This window comes from Phaseolus vulgaris, chromosome 10 (genome assembly GCF_000499845.2).
Source record: "Phaseolus vulgaris cultivar G19833 chromosome 10, P. vulgaris v2.0, whole genome shotgun sequence".
NCBI lineage: Eukaryota > Viridiplantae > Streptophyta > Magnoliopsida > Fabales > Fabaceae > Phaseolus > Phaseolus vulgaris.
The window spans coordinates 12,706,949-12,713,454 of NC_023750.2; positions in this window are offsets into that span (position 1 = coordinate 12,706,949).

Consider the following 6,506-nt stretch of genomic DNA (forward strand, 5'->3'; position numbering starts at 1 on the left):
ATAAATCTGTTCTTTTCTAAATAAACAGATTCATTTTCTTCACTGATGCCTTGGCTAAAGTCTTGTAAAAATTTGATTTTGTGCATCAGGTATTTTGACTAAGTCTTCTTCTTTTCAAAACGACTGAGTTTTAAATAGTTAAACTTTCTCTGTTTTCGTTTTGAAAAATAAATCTGTTCATCTGTAAATGAATAGATTCTTTTTGCCTCTGGTGCCATGTCAAGCTTAAACGTTTTTCAATTTTATCTCAGCACCAGAATGGTTGACTAAGTCTCCTCACTTAACAAATTCTCTAACTGCTTTTGAAAATAAATCAGTTCATTTTATTTTCAATCTGTTCATTTTATAACAGCTTTAACTGTTTTTCAAAATTCTGTTATAAGCTGGCTTTCTATAAAATGCAAACTTGTTTCTGAGTTTAACAACGATTCAAACAGTTCATACATTTGCAAAAAACAAGTTTTGACAGTAGAGAGTTGAGTCTTTTCAAGGATTAGCATTTGTTCTTCAAAGATTTCAAAAATCACAAAGTGCTTGTTCTTGGTTTGGTTCCAAAAGCTTGGTGTGAGGTGCAGCTACTGTTCTAGCAATCTTGCCTACTGGTTTAAGGCTGATCTTTGTTACCTCAATCAGGTGTAGTCGTTTCACTTCTTATTACTTGTAATAGTTTGGTTGAATCCTCTTCTTGATAGGTGTTCTTGGAGAGTGGATGTGTGTGTGTGAGTGCTGAAATAGGTTTTTTCAGCAAGAGTACCTAAGTTCTTGTAGGTTTCAAGAACAGTGGGAAGTGTACTTGATTGTACTGTGTGTTAGTGAATTCCACCTGTTGTTGGTGAAGACTGGATGTAGCTCAGGTTGAGTGAACCAGTATAATTGCTTGTGTTCATTCTCTCTCTCTCTCTCTGCAATTTCGTTTCTGCATAATTGATAAAACAGCAAAGAAATAAATCTGTTCAATTGAAAATAAATCTGTTCTTTCTGGGCATTGTGCATACTGTTCTTGATTTCTGAAAAAGTGTTTGAATCTGATAAGAACATATATAATCTGCTAAAAACCATTGGAACAGATTGACTGTGATAGGCTGCTCAAGAAACTGTATATGCTATTGATTGAACCTTAAACAAATTGCTTAAAGTTGAAGCTTGCTGTTTTGTGATTCATTGTTCTTAATTTCTGGAAAATTTCTTGACATCAAGAAGAACACTCATAGTCTGTTAAAAGCCACTGGAACAGCTTGTTTGCAAAGGTCACTCAATTAACTAGCATGCTATCAATTGAACCTTAATCACTTGCTTGAAATTGAAGCTTGCTGTTTTGTGTTTCACTGCTTTTCAAATCTGATATTTGTGTGTGTGCTGCTGGAAATTCGCACTGCATAATCTTGTGATTAACCTTGCTGAATTAAAAGCTTTTCAAACAAAAACAGTGCTGAAATAAATCTGTTCATTTTTACATAAATCGATTTATTTTCTGTAAAACTGTGTAAAACACTGTTTCTGCGAGAAAGTTTTAAAAGGTCAATTCACCCCCCTCTTGAACTTTGGCACTATTAAACCCAACATAACATTCTATCCTTTTTGAGATTGATGCACATATAAAAACCATTCATATCAATTCCTCACATACAAAATTATTAAGAGAGTCTCCTAAATATCGATTTCTCGCATATTTATAAAAACTCCTTATCATTACGAACATATGTTATAAAGCAATTAACATTTAAAATTTATTCATAAGATTCAAATATGTTAAGAATTATCATTTAAGGTTAGAGGCTTATAAGTACTTTTTAGTCAAATCTATCAAAATCATGAATAATTTGAAGCTATGAGAATAAAATGATAATACCAATCATCAATCAAGAACTGAATATTATAGATAAATATCACCTCAATACATAAGAGTTTAAACAAATTACTCCTAATCCCAAATAAAGTAATTAGCCATTCATGGTGGCTATTACAAGCATGGACAACAAGAAAAGAAGATCCAGAGCATTTCTCCTTAACGGTTACCTCCTTTTGGGGTTCATTCCTTTGGTTCCTCCCAATGACCCCAATGATCCCAATGATGCCTAGGGTTATGCCTCACACCTTCTATTTAACCCAATTGGACTTTGGCTAAGTGACAAAAATCTCAACTTTGTCTTTAACTTGTCCATTCTCCTTTAGCCCTTTTATCTCAATTTTTCCTTGGAATCCTGAAATTAACATAAATTCTAGAATAAATCGTTCACATTTATCTTATAATCCAAAAAATATGTAAAAAAGTTAAAATTCCTAAATTATGGGTTGAATTATAATTATTTTATCAATTAAAGTCCATAAGTACTTATTTTTTTTTGTATGAAATATTACTGAATTATGACACCTATCAACTTCCCCCAATCTAGAATCTTGCTTGTTCTCAAGAAAAGTAAATGAATATAAATAAATAATATTTGAGTTCAAATATCAAACAACTTTCTTTACTAAACAACAGATTAAATTAGAAACTTATGGTGCTTCCAACTTTAAATATAGTAAGATATAGATATACTCAATTTCCAGGATAACAACTGAAACAATGAAATGAGAATTTATTAAGGATTTTTTTCTCATATTCTTACAGGTAAGTGTTTCTCTCTATTTCCACTAAATCATAACAAATCACAATTGCTTTTCATTTCATCTTCATATCACAATCACATTAGAAACATGAATCTTAAGGTCTTCTGCAGGGTTATAATGAAGCTGGGCTTCCAAAAATATATTGGGTTTTTAGATAAAAAAATGCACATTTAAAAAGAAGAAAAACATACCTACAATCCAAATACAGTACATATGTGCTATCTAATACCCAATTTATTTATTTTTCTTTCATGTTAGACATCACTATGCAACTTGACATCTTAGCTAGGTTGACATCCCAAGTAACAATAATCATCTACTATCACATGAAAAAAGTATTATTAAAAGAAAAAAGAAAATACAAAAAAAAATGAGGGGATTATACTAAAACCCATATGTTAACAAAAACGATATATAGGTAGACTATACCTATTCATCAAGAACTCTAAGAATAGACTAGATGGAAGCCTATTATACCAATGAAATGAGTCTCTATGAATAAATCTTAAGTTAGCCAGCTTATCCACACATGCATTCCCTTCACGAAAAATATGAGTAACCCTAAACCTTATTTTCCCATAGTAATTCAGACAAGTGTTCCACCAATTACGAAGCATCCATGGAACCTAGTCCTAGCAGTAAATTCACCACTAACCAAGGAAGAATCACATTCTGGCCATACATTAGTAAAACCCATCTTTTGAGCTTCTTCCATAGCATTTATAACTCCAAAAATATCAGCAACCAAAGCAGTTTGAATGTCAATAAATGCAAAAAAACCAACAATAAACTCCCCTATACTCCAACGGAAAATACCTCCACAAGTAGCAAGATCAAGATAACCCCTAGTTGCACCATCAATGTTAATTTTAACCCAGCTTGGTGAAGGAAACTCCCATCTAATAGGAAGAGGTGAAGAACTTTACCATTACGAGTATTAATACCAAAAAAATTAATCACGTTGAAATCCAACATATCATTTCTCATTGAAGCTTTAGACGAATTTCCCACTAGACACGCGAGATCTTTAATGAGCGAAATAGCCCGAGAAACATCAATCTTATCCTGAAATCTAGCATAATTCCTCATACGCCATATCATCCAAATAGAAAAGGTGATCACAACAAGCTTAATCAATTTAACCAAAGGACTACCATTACTCTTAATAAAAGAAAAAAAGATCATCCTTATTAGAGAAATGAGAATTAATAAAAATCTGCCGAACCCAACTCCAAATATGTAAAGCAGTAGAACTTTAAAAAAATAAATGCTGAATAGATTCTTCTTGCTTTCCACAAAGCGAACACATAAAACATATATGTAAACCTTTATTTTGAATATGCTGGTAAGTAGGAAGCTTCGCATGAAAAACTTTCCAGAGTACAAGAGTTTTGGAAGGATGAATATATGAAGACCAAATGATTTTACCCCAACCATAGGGAACTCCTGGATCCAAGAAAAAAGTCCTAGTCGATTTAAGAGTGAAACGACCAGACTCATCTAGAGTCCAATTAGGAATATCCTGTTCCTCCCTAATAATGATAATAGTAAAAAGATGAGGCATCAACTGTAAAGACAAGGGAATATTCCAATCTCAACCATTCCAAAATTGGGAGGTTGTATCCGAAATATTATTACCATTAGATAACCCTGCAATGCTTGAAAAAGTAGTAGAACACCATTTATCATTCCAAAAATTCATAAGAGTACCTGTACCAACAGTCCAATAAGTATGATCAAGAATGGTTTCATAAAACTACATAATTCCATTCTAAGCTTATATTTTGATTTAAGAACTCTGGCTTTTAGGAGAAGAGACCAAGGCTTATTACTATAAGAAAAATTCCAAGCAAGCTTAAGAAGATACACATTATTTTCATGAATTAATAATCTTCAAACCTCCATTCTCAAGAGGAGAACAAATATTACCCAACTAACTGTAGCTATGCCTTTTTTCAGAATATCACCCGTCCAAATAAAATTTCTACACCACTTTTCGTCTTGCTTAAGAATTGAAACAAACAATTAATACATATTAAAACTATAAGCTAGAAAATCAGTAATGACTGTATTAACCAACTGAATCCGACCCATCATGCTAAGAGCTTTCCCTTTCCAAGATACTAGCTTCAATTTGACTTTATCATCCAATGGTTACAGGAAACGACACTTTGGAGCACCAACAAGGATAGTGATGTGAGTTGATTTTAGATTTAGCCATTTTTAGATATGACACTTTACTTAGGATTGAGATTTTAACAATTAATGATAAGGACCTAAGGAATATTCTCACTGGACACGAACATAACCAAATAGTTAAGTAAGTGTGAAGGTTCACTTCACAAAGGCAAAGATGAAAAAACAAGATATGATGAATATGGAATGCAATGCGGAAATGAAATGGGAACATGGTAAGCATCAATGGTGGTCATTGCCAAACCAAATGATGATCCATACTCAATAAATGAGCCAAAACCCGAGAGCACAATTCAAGGAACAATATATGAAATCAAGAGCATAAAGGGAATGGAAAATGGAAAGGAAAATGGAAGAAGAAACTTAGACTCAGTTTGGATCTGAGTGAATAGTATTTGTTCCGTCCGGTTGACCGGGACGTCTTCGTGCGCGACCTCAATCGTCAGCTAGGGACTCCTTCCTACTGGTTACCTGTGGATTCCTGCAAAAAAGAGGACAAAGAGGGCGCCCTAGCGGCCGTTTGCACTCCGACGCTCAAGTCAGCCAGCAAGAAACACCAAAACTGTGCACCTCTATATCTGAGCACCGCGTGTGGCACTCTGAAGGTGGTAAAAAGAACTGTGTATTGTGTGAATATTCTCGCTCTGGCAAACAACCTCTATTCCAGTCCCTTGTGCGTAGCCTCACGACTTTGAGCAAGCAACTGGAGTGTATTTTGGGAAAATTTGCCAAAACGTCCAACCCCGTTCCCAACATTCTCCGCGCTATTTAAACTACCCAAGCATTTAAAGCGCCTTAAAGCGCTTTTAATCACAAACGTAACACGCTCAATTAAAGCGTCTAATTAGAAAACGTAGCGCATTTAAGACGTTGAAACGCTTGGGAGCCATTATAGTACCTGAACGCTCGAAACGGAAACTGTATTGAATGACTTTAATTACCTGGCACCTGATTAAAGGGTGTTTCTATTCTGACCTGGCTGTTGTACACGTGGAGACGCCATGACCCCATCTGGGGGCGTTTCTGCCCATTTGGGGACGTTTCTACGTGTGAGTCCTCCTGCCTGGGAGTGCTACTGCGCTAGGGGTGACTTTTTTGGGTGCCAACTCATGCCCCCAATCATCTAGTCACTCACTTTGAGAGCGTATCTGCCTTCCTCTTGTACCCTGCACCCGGCTACCCTGGGCGTGACCTTCCTCTTGAGTCGTATCTGTCCCAAAGGCGTCTCTTGGGCGGCAGGGGTACTTCACGAGTCAGGCTGCCCTACACTGGTGTTGTTACTATGGCCTTGAAGCCACCTTTCTCTTCTCCCTATCACTCTCCCGGATCATCGGGACCTGAGGCCTTCCCGCGGCGTCGCTCCCTCCATGGTCTTTCCTACCCATGGGTATCGGGGAACCACACTGTGAATGCCTTGCTTTAGTAATGTTTGATCTGGCGACGCCCTGGTTGGGTGACGCCTTCTCCTAGGCGACGCCTTGTCTTGGCGACGCCTCTTCTCGACGACGCTGACACTTGACGTCTCTCCACCTAGGCAACGCCTTGCGTTGACTTTAACTCCTGGTGTTGACTTTGACCTTGACTTAGTCAACGCCCGGATACGAGACGGTACAGTATTCACTTGGATTGATGATTTATAAAAAGATTTTGCGTTTGTTTCAATTCAATATCGAAGAAAGAAAGACACTGATTTACGGAAG